The following is a 16,849-nucleotide window of genomic DNA, read 5'->3' as shown; positions in this document are numbered from 1 at the left end:
CCCCCACATTGATTGACAAGAAGAACACTACAATGAACAACTGGCATAACGGACAACGAAATACAATGCAACACATAACACACAAACTATTTAACTGTCCCAGGGTCGCTACAATATCGTAAATACGAATTCGTTCTCAGCCTATTTTTGCCATTTATTTACCGTGTTACTATAGCAGAATAAAGAATAAATTCATGCATTCAACTTGAACATGTGTTTTTACGGTTTTTACAGTATAGAGTGGTGGAGAGGGATGACGTATGATGGCAAACCCGGAAGTGAGCGTCGCCCTCGTTTCCCTTGACAAAAAGCCAACGGGTTTTCCATTGGATTTTTGATTATAGGGATGGCTAGTCACTACGTCATCATATCCAAAAACGTCACTTCCGTGTCCACTCGTGTCCACTCGCTAACATTCTAACAGTAAAATGGTGCAGTGCTGTGTCCCGTGTTGCAATAACCGCAACGACGTCAACAAAACAATCTCTTTTTACCGATTTCCCCTCGATGAAAAAGAGAAGAAGAGATGGCTGAAGTTGATACGGTAAGTTGGATCTCAAATGATGAACAATAATAACAGGCTAGTGGTTACTAACGTTATGAGCTAGGTACTACTAGTGGTGCCGAGATGATGCCTCATGAAACGTCAAAGCCTCAAAGCCAGATGAACCACCAAAGTGGTTCGTGCTCGAAGCTTCAAATGAGTACGCTAGGGACATCTAGTGGTGAATGAAATTATGACAACCCAACCCAAAATGTGATTTTTGCTTCGTGTGCCGATACAACATTAAATCATTTGAGAATTGAAGTCATTTCAGTGATACATGTGTGTGAGTGTGACATTCATAAAATGGCACAGAGCTCATGCTAGAAAATAAATCATTTGGCAAAAGTGTGTCTTAACAGACGCTTTTATCCAATGCGACTTACATCGGTAAATACACACATTGACACACCGACGGCAGAGTCAACCATGCAAGGCGACAGTCAGCTGTCAGGAGCAAAGTGACAAGGTGAAGACAACACTGAGCTAGGAGGAGCTGGGGATTGAACTAGCAACCTACTGGTTACAGGTCAACTGCTTTACCACCTGAGCTAAGCCGACCCACACTGCATGATAACTGAGAAGGACTCATTAATTTAATAGCCATTAAAGTGTTCTGGACAGTGGTTATTGAATTTTTTTGGCAGAATGATAGAACTGATTTTGTAAAAGGGGAAATGTGGATGAGATGTGGGGGACAGTGTTTTGTGTAACTTTGGAGGGAGGTGCAGGGGGGGTAATGTTTCACGTAGCTCCCTACGTGATGTTTACACAATGTGTGATGTTTCGATTGATACTACAGAAAATGCAATGCTCAAACTACTACGATCACAGACTAGTGGTATATTGAATATACCACAAGGTTGTGATCGTATACGGGACATCTTTATAGTCGAAATCTCCCGCCAATACTGAACCCATATTTCGAAGCAGAAGCCCGAGGCGAAGCCTCGAACGTCACACCCTACGTCATTTTGCCAACGTGAATCCTACTCGAAGCGGAGCTTCGCTGGGGGAGGAGCCGAGATACTCGACACACGCCTCGATGCCTCGACGCAAAACGTAACATCACTAGGTACTACTAGCGAGTGCTAGCTTTGTTTGTTTTGTCAGCACTTCAAAATGCTTTCAAGGTTATCGTTATCGTTCTTGAACTGCTACCAGTAATGTTACATATGCTAAGGAAGACAGCCAGTGTCTGTGCTGCATAGGAAATCATAAAACTTCGAAGTGAGACTGACTTTTACTCTAGTAGACCTAGCTAAACAAACAACGCTGAAGTTGGCATCCGATTCTGTCAGGGTGTGTGTGTTTCCCTGGTTTTCCCTCCTGTGTTGATTACTGTTCCCTCCCCTAATGTGTCTCAGCTGTTGCTCGTTGTGTTTGTTATTTAAGCCCTCGTCTTTCCTTTGTTCCTTGTGCTGTCATTGTGGTTTATTGTGGTTTGCTGTGGTTGTTGGTGGTGGCTAGTCCTGCGTGTTCCGTGTTCCCTGTCGTCTCCCGAGTTCCCTGTAGTCTCCCGAGTTCCGAGTTGTCTCCCGAGTTCCGAGTTTCCTGTGCCTTAGCCTTTGGGTTCGAATAAAGTGCCGTTTCCGTTCAATACCGTCTGCGTTTGGGTCCTACCTGCCTGCATGCACCCGCAGTTCCTTAACAGAATGACAGCACCACTATGGGACCCAGCGGACGCTCAATTTGACCGTAAGTTGGAGGATTTAGTAGCCAAAACAAGGAAGACAATGGAGCGCTGTAAGGGTTGGGGGTGCCACCCGGTTCCTCCTGGTACTCTAGCTTCCGCATTGACTCCGGTCCCCGAGCCCTGTCCGGTTCCTCACCCCACTCCTAGCCTTCCAGAGGGGGACCGGCCTCTTCGCCTGCTTGAGGTGGTCCGCCCTCCGCTCCTGCCTGAGGGGGCCCGCCCCCTGCTCCTTCCAGAGGGGGACCGGCCTCTGCTCCTGCCGGAGGGGGTCCGCCCTCCAGACCGTCCAGGGGAGGCACGCTCCCCGCTCCTGCCTGTGGGGGCCCTCCTCCACTCCTTCCCGAGGGGGGTTCCCCTTCAAGGCCTTCCACCGGAGGGGACCCGCCCTCTACCTGGCCTTCCACCAGAGGGGACCCGCCCTCTGCCTGGCCTTCCACCAGAGGGGACCCGCCCTCTACCCTGTCCGCCGGAGGGGGTCCGCCCTCCAGACCGTCCAGGGGAGGCACGCTCCCCGCTCCTGCCTGTGGGGGCCCTCCTCCACTCCTTCCCGAGGGGGGTTCCCCTTCAAGGCCTTCCACCGGAGGGGACCCGCCCTCTACCTGGCCTTCCACCAGAAGGGACCCGCCTTCTGCCTGGTCTTCCACCAGAGGGGACCCGCCCTCTACCCTGTCCACCGGAGGGGACCCGCCCCCTACCTGGCCTGCCACCAGAGGGGACCCGCCCTCTGCCTGGCCCTCCTCCTGAGGGGACCCGCCCTCTGCCTGGCCCTCCTCCTGAGGGGACCCGCCCTCTGCCTGGCCCGCCTCCTGAGGGGACCCGCCCTCTACCTGGCCCGCCTCCTGAGGGGACCCGCCCTCTACCTGGCCTGCCTCCTGAGGGGACCCGCCCTCTACCTGGCCTGCCTCCTGAGGGGACCCGCCCTCTACCTGGCCTGCCTCCTGAGGGGACCCGCCCTCTACCTGGCCTGCCTCCTGAGGGGACCCGCCCTCTACCTGGCCTGCCTCCTGAGGGGACCCGCCCTCTACCTGGCCTGCCTCCTGAGGGGACCCGCCCTCTACCTGGCCTTCCTCTTGAGGGGACCCGCCCTCTACCTCGCCTTCGCCGGCCTCCTGAAGGGTTCCGCCTTCACCGCTGCCGGCCTTCTGAGGGGGTTCTGCGCCACTGCAGGTCTCCTGAGGGACTGAGCCCTCATCGTCCTTGCCGCCGGCCTCCGGAAGGGTTCCGCCTCCACTCTGCCTCTGCTTGCCCCCCAGGCCGTCCGCCTGAGGCTCCCTGCCATGCCCTGGGGCAGTTTTCTGGCCGCCCGCTTGACGTCCCTCGGCTCTGCCCCAGTCCATTTATTTTTTTTTGATTCCCCCCTCCTGGCGCCCCTCCACCCACCCGTTTTGGGTTTGACTTTCTTTGTTTTTTTTGCTTGTCGTGGGTCGCCTGGGAGTCGACCCTTAAGGGGGGGGTACTGTCAGGGTGTGTGTGTTTCCCTGGTTTTCCCTCCTGTGTTGATTACTGTTCCCTCCCCTAATGTGTCTCAGCTGTTGCTCGTTGTGTTTGTTATTTAAGCCCTCGTCTTTCCTTTGTTCCTTGTGCTGTCATTGTGGTTTATTGTGGTTTGCTGTGGTTGTTGGTGGTGGCTAGTCCTGCGTGTTCCGTGTTCCCTGTCGTCTCCCGAGTTCCCTGTAGTCTCCCGAGTTCCGAGTTGTCTCCCGAGTTCCGAGTTTCCTGTGCCTTAGCCTTTGGGTTCGAATAAAGTGCCGTTTCCGTTCAATACCGTCTGCGTTTGGGTCCTACCTGCCTGCATGCACCCGCAGTTCCTTAACAGATTCGGCAGTTGCTGGTCCTTAAATCGGTCCTGATTGAAAACCACTACACCTAGACTCTTCAAATCTGGACTAAATTATCACAGTGAGGCTATAAATTATATAAAACATAGTTACAGATTTGTGAAACCTTTTTTCTATTTGTGAAAATGCAATACAGGCTCATTGTAATGCTTTTTAGGGGTCCAGCCTGCATTAGAACGGGTCCTGATTGAAAACCACTACACCTAGACTCTTCAAATCTGGACTAAATTATCAGTGAGGCTATACATTATGTAAAACATAGTTTCAGATTTGTGAAACCTTTACCCTATTTGTGAAAATGCAATACAGGCTAATTTGAATGCTTTTTAGGGGTCCAGAGACAGCATTGCATTTTCACAAATAGGGTAAAGGTTTCAAAAATCTGAAACTATGTTTTACATAATGTATAGCCTCACTGTGATAATGTAGTCCATTATATTTTATTTGTTACTAAAATATATATTTTAGTAACAATTAACAAATATTAACAAAGGGTTAGGTGATGACTAGTTTGCTATTTATTATGGAACTTTATTATAAAGTGTTACCGTAATATGTTAATTGCCACTTAGTTAGTTTATTTTGTTCTCTTTTTTTTGCAGGCGTGACAAGTTCCCCCCCGAACTACAACTCCAGGGTCTGTGGGTGGCATTTTCCTGATGGCAAAGCAGCTGGGCCAACACGGTTTGCATGGAATGACGGAAAGGCTTTCCCCGACCACATCCCCACCAAACGTAAAAAAAGAATGGTCCCTGCGAGTGTGGAGGATGAAGGAACAGCTGGACCAGGCCCAAACCACCTTGGCATTGCTCCACAGACCCCTGGTACTTCAAGTGTTGTGCTTGAAATTGAGAATGATATGCTCAGAAAAGAAAATGACCAACTGAAACGAGAATTGGAGAAACAAAAACAAACATTTTCATTCAGTCAAATCTCCTCACACCCTGACAAAGTTAAATACTACACTGGCTTGACAGATGCTGCCACTGTCTTCTTTTTGGAAGCCCTTCTCTCCAAATTTGATCTCCAGTACCACTTTAATTGGAATGTCCAAATTATGCCCCTTATCGATCAGCTACTCCTGACTTTGATGAAGCTCCGACTGAATTGTGGCATCCTAGACCTTGCAACAAGATTTAATTGCTGCCGTGCCACAGTCACCAACATCTTCACCACAATCAGCAGTGCACTGTATGACATTTTGTATGTTGGCATGATGGAAAACAACATCCCCTCGAGATTCACGAACCAAACATCCCTGCCAGATTGCTTCCAGCCATTCCCCGACTGTCGGATTGTGCTTGACTGCACTGAAGTGGCCGTCTCCAATACAGAAAGACTGGACACCCAGAGTCATCTGTACAGTCATTACAAAGGACGCACCACACTTAAAGCTCTGATCGGTGTGGCTCCCAATGGAGTTATAACCTTCGCCAGTGACCTATACGGTGGAAGTACCTCGGACAAGGCGATAACAGCTGACTGCGGAGTACTCCAACAGCTAGAACCAGGTGACATGGTGATGGCAGATAAGGGATTCACTATTCGTGACATTTTGCCTGAGGGAGTGTCACTGAACATCCCAACGTTCCTTGTCAATGGACAGTTCACAGTGGAGGAAGTAAACCACAACAGACTCGTTGCCTGTGCAAGGATTCATGTAGAGCGTTCCATACAACGTCTGAAAACATTTGGCATTTTGACCTACATCCCGTACCAGCATAAGAAGCATGCCAACAAGATCCTAAAAGTATGTGTTAGTCTTGTGAATTTACAGAAGCCCATTCTTCAAGAAATTGCGTGAATAAATGTCATTGTTTTACTCGTGTCTATCTCATGTCTGTCACATCAAAATCATTCAGTTTAAGCCACCATCAGTTGGGAACTACTTGGACATACACTTTGACAGGCTAGGTGCAAAACAAGCTGAACTAGCAGACAAATTTGAGTCTTCACACAGTTGCTCCCACTCCCAGTCAGTTTATTGTTAACACAAACAATGTAACAAAACAATAATATAGTGAATGAATAGTGAACATGAATGAGGCCTTACCCATAAAAGGTCCCATGACACGGCACCAGGTGTTGTGTGATTAGCTTACAAGCTGTTTTGGAAATCTGCCCCTTATGACATCACATGTGGGCGTGTCCACCTAGATGTGTGCTGGATAGATCAGTCTACCAGCCAACACAGTAGACTGCAGCAAACGTTGCTCATCTATCCGTCATACATCTAGGTGGACACGCCCACCTGTGATGTCATAAGGGGCAGATTTCCAAAACGGCTTGTAACGGCTAATCACACCACACCTGATGACATGTCATGGGACCTTTTAAAGAGACTAGGAGACTAGGTGTATCAGTGTAAATGGCATCTGACTATGTGTAGTGTGTTATGTACTGTGTGATGAGAATGTACAACAAAACAAAAGGATAGATACCTTGGTGGCCCGGCAAGCTGCAGAAGAAAGAAATCCTTCACTAGAACAGGTCATGAATGCAGAAGTATGCGAGGAAGGAAACAATCCTTATAAAATGTTTCCAGAATGTTAATGTTGCTAGCCCATGCTGGGTCTTTAGGGATGAGCAGGATAACAAGGTCAAGAGGAGTCCACACCACAAGATGACAATTGTTGGCTCCTGTCAGGTGCAGATTGCCCTGAATCTGATGCCAGTGGTTGTGTGTTTGCTTGAGCTTCAGTAAGCCAGTGACTTCATCCAGTTCTAGAAAAAAGTCCTTCCTCTCCGCTGCCTGCAGGTTGGTCTTGGTTCTGGCTGAATAGGGACATTTCACCTCAATGATGAAGTCATCAGCCACCGTCCCATCTGGAGAGCCACCGAGCAGGCCGCTGTCAGAAAGGAACACTCCCCTCTCCTGGATGGTCACACCAGTGCGCTCCATGTATTCCTGCTTTGCCTTTGGCTCATGGAGGATTCCCCAATCACAAGCCTGGGGGCAGGGAAGGAAAAAGGTGTAATCGTGAAGACTATCCCTACATTCCGTATCGCATTCTAAATGACACAAAAGTGGTGGCTTTGCATCCTACAAAATTTGACTGGACGTAGTATGCATTCCTATACTCTAGGCATAACATTGACATAGTATTATTATTAATATTAATTTATATATTCATGTATTTTCAAATGCATACAATTATATGTATAATATGGAAGTATGCTTCAATTCAAAACACTTAGTGCCCACCACTTACATGAGATCCTTGTTTGAGGTTGTATTGGCCAAGCAGGGTTTTGAATAAGGAAGGAGGGTAAGAGTTCCGCTTCAATGCTGCCAACACCAAACCGAAGTTGCTGGCTGTGATTCTTTTGTGGCGATATGCCATCCTGTTAAAATAAAACCATAACAGTTAACCTCATGCCACTTGCAACACAGGTGCATTTTGACCATGTAGCACACAGGGATGTTTCCAGCACTAATGGAGAGAAAGCTAGTCAATACCGTACACCTGAAATCAATAGAGACTATCTTTGTATGTATCACCATGAGGCATTCTTAGTTTGCCCAACTGTGGCTCTCTCAATGGCTTCTTTCTCTTGTGGGCTGACAGCAAGCGATGAAAGCACATACAGAGCTTTGTCCTCTGCATGGCCATAACCTGAGCTGGTCACTACCCCATCAAAGGTCTTGATAGGGACGGTCTAAGTAAAACAGACAAATATCATGAAATTAGACAGAAAATGTTGGTTAATGATGTTCAGTAAGTCATGGACCACATATGCTGTTTGGCAACACAGTACAAACAAAATACATTCAAAGTGTGAACAGTTTGATGTCTGATTTACAATGGTTTATATCTATGGGTATGTAAACTTGAATTGATCATCAGTTGAAATGGAGTGTGGTGGGATAACTCAATCAAACATATCTAATTTGTAACTGATTTAATGTAGTGTACTTGTCATGTTTCTCATATAGCAGGACGTGACAAATCAAAAATACAAAGGACAGAAGTCAAACCTGAGGTGTTTCTGGTGCCAGAATCCAACCAAGACCTGTAAAACGGCCCAGCTGTGCCAAGGAGTTCAGTGTCCATTCTCTGTCCTCCTGGGTGACGGGTCGTTTAATTCCAGCTGAAATAATAGATTATAGTGTTCTCACTTGAAACCATCTCCTATCTCACATACCTGCTGTCAGTAGCATCACCATTCATTTATAACACTAAAGCCAGACAGTGCGTAGCTTTTAGTATTCAAAGAAAACCTGACCTTGAGATGTGGAAGGTGCTATCACAGACACCCTCTTCGCTGTGACCTCATCTGTTTTTGGTGCTGGGGCCCTCTTCCACACACACTCGACATCCGTGCGGGTTAGGTTCTTTTCAGCCCAAATCAGCAGGGCTGCTACATGGTGACACTTGGCCCTCCCGATAGCACAAGAGCAGGTACTTGCCTTCACCTCCTGTCCCTCAACGTGTACCTGAGTGAAAACAACTCAACTAGCTAACCCTCATCAAACCCTAAGACAGCTAGACAGCTAAAGGACTATCAGCAACGCACACCCTGTGTTTACATTAGATAGCTATCGCTAGCTTCCAATGCGAAATTCACTAACCTGTCTAGCTATGTTTTAAAGTTGTATGTTATGCTATTACGCTGAAAACAACTAATCTAGATAACCCTCACCAAACCCCAACACGGCTAAAAGACAGCCCTGTGTTGACATTAGCTATCAACACCCTTAGGGCCCTTACATAGTCGACGCGAGCGACGCGCGTAAACGACGTGAGTGACGCGAGCGTCGCGCTTCCTTTCATAGTCTACACAGCATACGCGAACGTCGCGGGCAATGCATGACATGCAATACACCACTCACGCCATGGGTGGCAGCAGAGTCACCGGTGTTTTCGCGGGGGGACGTTCGAGGTGACGTTCCGATCAAAGTGGCTACGGAAGAAGAGTGATGAAGCGCAGAGATAGGCGGTGGTATGTGCGCCCTTTAAATAACACACGAGATCAGGATGGGGAATTTGTTTCTCTGGTGCTTCCAATGCGAAGTATGGACGAGGAGAGGCATTTCCAGTATTTTCGGATGTCGGCACCAAAGTTTGATGATCTCCTTTCGCGAGTCATCCGATATCTTCCCGACTCTCACCAAAACCGGCCCTTGTCAGGGAGCAGCTGGCAGATTATTTTTTGTCAGATGCTGGCGTGTTTCCCCACCAGTACAATGTGCTACGATTGGGTATGCGCACTGACCAATAAATGTATATACATTGGTCACTTGGAAGCATGACTTTTGATTAATTAGTTATGTTACACAAGTTACCTAATTTGGTTTACGTCAAACTCATTAATTCATATCCATATAAAATGTTTATACAACGAGCTATTGCCTTGACGGATGAATGAATTATTTAAGTGTAGGCCTATAGCCAAAGGCTTTAAGCTATAGCGCATAATGTCCACAGAAATTATATGGTAGCCAACATTATTAGAGAAAAGGGGTTTATTTATCAAATACAGAAAATAGTCCCACCATACACGCACGCATTTTTCATTCACTACACACTCACGCTTTCAAATTTCATTCACTCAAAGAGGCTACTGAACTTATGTTTCAAATTGAACGTGAACACAAAACATTACGTAATTAATTCAAATAGGCTAACAGTAAAACAAATAAGGCCAGTAATAGAACGAATATCGGGTGACAAGAAGATCATTAAAATGGCTCACAATCCCGCATCAGCTGTTTGATGTTGCGCATCAAAATAGCACTTTGACCCTGTGGAAGGGTTCGCATAAATTGGCACAGATAATTAGTAAAAGAGACGTCAAGTCATTCTTATCACGTTCCCGCATCCTCTCATATATTCTTCTGTAAATATAACCTATAGTAGTAATAATGTACAATATTTGCAGTATCGCCCCCACCGACTACGCTTGGTATTGCATGGATCGGCGCGTCGCGTATCAAAAATTTGGAGGACGCGTTTTGCTACGCTTCGACGTTAATGGCGGCCGAAGCGTCGCGTCGCGTAGCCTTTTGGACGCGTAAGCGTAGCGTTGCGTCGACTATGTAAGGGCCCTTACTTTCTCACCTCAACATCGTAGCTTTTTTTTTTCATTGACGCCTGGACATTCCCTGTCAGACTTCCACCTGACATTAGTACTGATACTACCCGATTCGAATTGTAAGAGTTAAGACCCTTTTGGACAGACTTTGGGATGTCGGTAAAGTACGCCGTCACTGTATAGAACGTGACCGGTTCCTGTGCTGCTGTAGCCATCGTTGTTAGCGAATGGACACGGTTTAGCGAATGGACACGGTTTAGCGATTGGACACGGAAGTGGACGTCTGACGTCACACTAGCCATCCCTATTGCAGAAAAATCCTCAACTCCTCAAAAACGGAAAATAAATAAATAAATAAAAATAACCGTGCTCCAAAGAACGAAGTGTAAACCATGCATTCTGAATGGGAGTGTTTCTCAGATTTTTCCATGCTACACAACAAAATGTAAACCCATGCAAATAAAGACTTCATGGTCATAATAATTTAAAGATCATTAAGCTACTACTGAGTGTGTAGGGAAGTATTCTATTTTTTTCAACGGGGCTGAATCCAGTCACTTGACCGTCATGGTTGCTATGGTGGTTGCTATCGACCACCCCCACTAATACTAGTGGCTCTAAAAACCACGCGGCAAAGGAGCTGCCGTCAATTGGGTTGTTTTTGTCGTAAACTAGAGTCCGATGGTTGAAAAATAGACAGATATTCCAAGGCAGCTTGGATGTGTTTATTTTCTGCAGTTTAGACTTCTATAACAAATTTTTGAAAGCAAAACACCAAGCTCATTGATTTAACGAGGGAGGGTTATTTGAAACAATTTATTAAATAAATATTTGTGAGAGGTCATTCCTTCTCCTGATTTGACTTCCTATTTATGTCTAGGGTAAACCCCTACTGTCCACAAGCATCCCCCCTCCCCATATGGATTTGGAGAATTGTTGCCACGTCCCAGTGGTGGAGGTATCATATATATATGAAACTCCCGAAACTTGGCCCGGTCGGACCCCGAGGGCAGGAAGGGGGGGCCCTTCCTGCCCGAAACTTGGCCCGGTCAGACCCCGAGGGCAGGCCCCCCCTTCCTGCCCTCGGGGTCCGACCGGGCCAAGTTTCGGTGCGGAGGTCCCAGTAAGGCCCTAGAATAAGGTATTAAAATTTCAGGGCGGTAGGACCTTCCTATCTCAAAAACTGTTTTTCCACCACATTCTGAACCATTAGGTCTTGCAGGCTACACTTCTGAGGGGCTTTGTCCAAATGACACTCCATTTGGGAAAACTTTTTTTCTCTAGGGGCTAGAACTCCAAATCTCGGATATGTCGTTCACGGGGCCCCGGGAAATGTGTGTAAACATTTTAGCATCCCTAGCTATCTCGAAAAGGTCGGCAAAGGGGCGTGACCTCCAACAGTACAGTAAATGTACATAAGACAGAGGTTAGTTTCTAGTCCCCATTCTTTGTGGGATGGAGGTGTACATTTGTGGCTACAGGTGTGTAGACACAGCTGGCCTGTGGCCACGTTTTTGAAGTCGGGGGTCAAAAGGTCAAAAGGAGCCGGCACCACGCCGCTTATGAGATAACAAAAAGTTAATGTGTTTCTCTCATAACTTTTTGTCATTATTAAAGAGAGGCCTGATTCTCAGATATGCATGTTGGATGGCTAGGGTGTAGGTCTGGGAAGAACTTCAGGCCAAAATCTTGCAAGCGAGCCGTTGGGTGAGTTGCGACGAGATGGAGCCCTTGCTGAGTCATTTCCTGTAGTGCTGGAGCCACAGGTTGAAGCGTATGCGTCCTTTGAGACCCCCTTTGATATATAAGAGACCCTATACAGCTTACTTAAATGTTGTCGACTCAGTCACCTATTGCATCACTTCCTTTAGGGCTTCGGCCTCCTAATCGATCATTGTAGTAGGCTATAATTGAATGCCCTCTTTCATATATATATGATACCTCCACCACTGGGACGTGGCAACAATTCTCCAAATCCATATGGGGAGGGGGGGGATGCTTGTGGACAGTAGGGGTTTACCCTAGACATAAATAGGAAGTCAAATCAGGAGAAGGAATGACCTCTCACAAATATTTATTTAATAAATTGTTTCAAATAACCCTCCCTCGTTAAATCAATGAGCTTGGTGTTTTGCTTTCAAAAATTAGTTATAGAAGTCTAAACTGCAGAAAATAAACACATCCAAGCTGCCTTTTACGGATACCTTGTAGGGATGGGCACGAGTAGTAAATTCCAAACTCGAGTGATCGAAGGAATTCCTCGAGGATCAATCAGTACTCGTTAAATCAAATCTATTTTTAGAATGCAACGCATCTGCAGCAGGAATAGGCCTGATTATGAACGGCAATATTACCAACCAAACATGTAGGCCTAATGCTTATTCTCCATCAAAACAGTCAGAGTTATCAGAGTATTCATTATTTATTTTTGCAAACGTTCAAAACACATTTCCCTTACAAAAATAAATATGCGTCTCACAATTTAAATCACGTCGAACCAAGGCCTGTAACAGTTTAAAAAAAACGAAACAAGTAGCATAACCATTGCAAATAAATGCTTAAAGCTGCAAATAAAACGGCAGCAAATGGACTATGGAAATACTCAGCGTTGTGATCTTCTCTACACGCCCGGGATTACAGCTGCGTCTTGCGGCGGTGAAAATATAGCCGACACACTTTCACTTTCACCGTTGCTGCGGGTCTGCTTTCCCGAACTCACTGTTGTGTTTCAGGAGCATATGTTGCCGCATAGTACTTTCTGGTAGCTCGATTTCGCTTGGCATATTTTACATTTCACCTTATGATCTCCTATTTCTTTAAAGTATTTCAATTCTTCGCTGCGGTTTGCTTTAACCGCCATCTCTTAACTTTTTTAATTCTGGCGTGCCTCCACGCCATGGAAATGGATGCATTTAATTTTCTTTGTGCCCACGTCATGCGTTAGTGGCGCCGACAGAAAATTGATACATTTGCTTCGGAAAACTTTGTTTGTGTGTGTATATGCAAACTCGAGTTTGCCTGCCCACCAACCAAGTTCATTTGTAACGAGTAGTACTCGAGTAATCGATTCCTCACGCCCATCCCTAATACCTTGGAATATCTGTCTATTTTTCAACCATCGGACTCTAGTTCACGACAAAAACAACCCAATTGACGGCAGCTCCTTTGCCGCGTGGTTCTGTGTGCATGTATTGTAATGTTCTTCTTGTCAATCAATGTGGGGGCGAATCAATAGGTCAGCTGGGGAGAGACGCCGAGATCGTTTAATGGCCTGTGGCATGTGCCACCACGACCACTGACCACGACCACTGTTCCAGAACGGCATATGCCGTTCTGGAACGGTAACTGCCGTTCTGAAACGGTAACTACCGTTCTGAAACGGTAACTGCCGTCGCGACCACTGACATACCATGGCATATGCCGTTCTGGAACGGTAACTGCCGTTCTGAAACGGTAACTACCGTTCTGAAACGGTAACTACCGTTCTGAAACGGTAACTACCGTTCTGAAACGGTAATGCCATGGCATATGCCTTTCTGGAACGGTAACTACCGTTCTGAAACGATATCTGCCGTTCAGGTGGAACGGTAACTGCAGTTCCCAACAATGGTATGTGACACCAGCATAACTCCTCCGTATAATTTCAAGACAGGTATTGCCATAAATGTAAAGGTATATATATTTGGTATTTATTGACACAATATCACAACATAACGCCGTAAATAAAGGGATTTACACGTTTCTCTCGTCCGTGCTGTTGTTATGATATTTCCGATCTGTTTGTTGTTGCTTTTGTAATGACAGATGCTTTTGAAAACAGCCGGACTTGCTCCGGTGACGGTAGTTATAGCCTATCCTTCTAGGTGGCCATAGAGCTATAGTCTATTGCTTTGTTCCAATATCCATACTATCCGCAGTCATTATACTTTATTTTAGTATGACTTCTTTTTTATATAGTTTGAGTACGTAGTGCGTTGCAATTAAGATCAGGGCGAAAGGAAGTGTAGTGAAAGGACCCGGATGGTATACTCAAACGGTCAAACCGATGAGTGTGGATTGATGTACACCTTTCGTGCTCCACGGCAGCGATCTTAGCTACGTAGCTGAAGAGGCGGAGCCAGGCTGAGCCAACGTCGGCGCATTTTCTTTAATAGGTCCATGCATTTTCCACGTATCCTGCATTAATGGAGTCATTTTGTTGTTTTAATAGCTTTATAACTACTATGTGTAAAGAGTTCACCGTTCAAAGCGAGATGTTTATTGCGGTTGCGATCGTAGTTTCCGGTTAGTGCACCAGAGCCAGGTCCCTTTAGGGGTGGCACTGTAGGCTATGGCTAGACAGTCATCCATTTTTCCACTCGTGTTTTATCAAGATGTTCTAGTAGCGTAGCCTATAATAAAGCCTACTGTATGACTGCTTCAGCTCATAACTATTCAATAGGCCAAATATTAAGTTTGGCATTTGTTGTTATTGGTGTTTAACCAAATAATTTAAGCAGGCCTATAGGTTCCTATCATTTAACCCTGGTCCAGTGTCGTAAACCTTTCTATATCGACATGATCCAGTGGTATCATGGCATACAGGCCAAAAGTTTTTCCGCTGGCAAGCCAATTATGTTAATCGGAAGTTCCATTTCCTAATGGAACCACCGTTTTTCCGCTGGCATGCCACTCATGTAAAATGGTATTACCAGTTTCTACTGGCACCTACCGTTTTTCCGCTGGCATGCCACTCATGGAAAATGGTAATTACCAGTTTCTACTGGCACCTACCGTTTTTCCGCTGGCATGCCACTCATGGAAAATGGTAATTACCAGTTTCTACTGGCACCTACAGTTTTTCCGATGGCATGCCACTCATGGAAAATGGTAATTACCAGTTTCTACTGGCACCTACCGTTTTTCCGATGGCATGCCACTCATGGAAAATGGTAATTACCAGTTTCTACTGGCACCTACCGTTTGCCAGTAGATATTCCTTTCCTGTGTTATTTGCCCGTTCATACACACATACCACTCATGATTCACAGCTACTCAATCATTCTTATAAAAACGGTAGGTGCCAGTTTTAGAGACCGCTAACTAAAATCCTTCCTGCGGTAGTTTTTTTGTAATAAATAGTTGTGTTTTTTGTCTCATGCCATAATAATATGACTATACAACAGATGAATTAGTACTTAAACCTGTGTTAAAGTGTGCGATGTCAGAGTTTTGAAGTTTAGAGGTAAAAAAGGTTTAAGTGTCAGTAGTCGCTGTCGGGACGATTGAAACACTTGTTTCAAACGCAACAGGAGTCATGTTATCCGGTTGACGTGGTAGTTTTTGTTTAAATAAATAAAAGGATGTTCAACTGTGTATCCTTAAACATGACTTAGGACAGGGTAATAAGTAAATTTAATGCAAATTTAGTCGTCCAAAAGAAGAAAGGTGAGTTTTAATCGAAATGTGCATCTTGACAATTACGCACAATTACGCACGGGCCAAAAATATATTTTAACCTATTTATATTATGCGGAATTATGTGAAATTTTAGCAATGACGAATACACTACTATGTTGTCCGGTATATTGCATAAAAACAAGAGTAAGTTCAATAGTTTATTTTTAAAATATGCTGTTTCATTCGTCCCGCATGTGTGTTTCAAACGTCCCGACTAGGCGGGGCGTTTGAAACAGATGTCAACTTACTTTCAAAGTTAAAAAACAGCTCGATCATCCAACATATGTATTAAATTACACTTGAAACTAAGATAACACACATGTGAGTTGTTGATCACATGTTGAAATTATTTGTATACGTAACGTCATCTTTGAAAAAGACGTTTAACTGAAAAGTGTTTCAATCGACCCGGCTCTCCCCTACTGACAATAATGTGTTATCGAAATTTAACGTAGCCTATTAAGGATACGTTTCAATTAAATGTAGCCTATGTAATCCAAGAGGTAGCTTAAATAAATAACAACAAAAATGTTGAGAACGAACCTATTTGCAATATGTTCAATAAGACGTAATCAGGGACAAAATTACGTTAAATGAAACGTTTCCCGAAAGGGAAATATGCCTTAATGACAATAATGTGCTATACATTGACATTTAACATATTTGGGATACGTTTCAACCAAACATAATCCTAGAGGTAAATTAATGGCAAAAAATAGGTTGACAACGAACGTATTTGCGATATGTTCAATAACACGTATCCACAGCCAAGATACGTTTTTCAGACAAAATACGTTAAATGAAACGTTCTCTGAAAGGGAGATATGCCTTAATGACAATAATGTGCTATACGTTGACATTTAACCTATCTGGGATACGTTTCAACCAAACATAATCATAGAGGTTAATAAATGGCAAAAAATAGGCTGAGGACGAACGTATTTGCAATACGTTCAATAAAACGTAATCGCGGACAAAATACGTTTTATGACAAACGTAATTGAGAATGCCGAATAGTTTTCTGGGAACGTAATTTTGACGAGACAGGAGCTGTGTTCGAAATCGTTCCCTATCATGGATGTAGTGCACTAAATAGGGTGCACGCCATTTTGTAGGGTGTTCGAATTCTCAGTGGTCCACTATATAGGGCACTATATAGTGGACTTAAAATAGGGTACATACGATGTTCCCTGCATGTTACTCCCGTATACCACAATGCAATGCGGTCGTGTTTTTCCGGAGGAGAAGAAGAAGCTGAAGAAGAAGCTTTCGTTTAGAAATGTCAACAATTTATTT

At 45.1% G+C, this 16,849-nt stretch overlaps 1 long non-coding RNA gene across 1 annotated transcript; it reads left to right on the top strand.

The window, feature by feature from the left end:
* The first annotated feature begins 345 nt into the window (after nucleotides 1-345).
* Nucleotides 346-4,411, top strand: LOC132469123 (uncharacterized). Its single transcript, XR_009528360.1, has 3 exons — nucleotides 346-608; nucleotides 1,620-1,824; nucleotides 4,046-4,411. It is a non-coding gene; the product is annotated as an uncharacterized LOC132469123 (long non-coding RNA).
* Nucleotides 4,412-16,849: the final 12,438 nt, after the last annotated feature.

The sequence above is a fragment of the Gadus macrocephalus genome, chromosome 12 (genome assembly GCF_031168955.1).
Source record: "Gadus macrocephalus chromosome 12, ASM3116895v1".
In the NCBI taxonomy this organism is placed as follows: Eukaryota; Metazoa; Chordata; class Actinopteri; order Gadiformes; family Gadidae; genus Gadus; species Gadus macrocephalus.
This window is presented reverse-complemented; position numbering and strand designations above follow the sequence as displayed.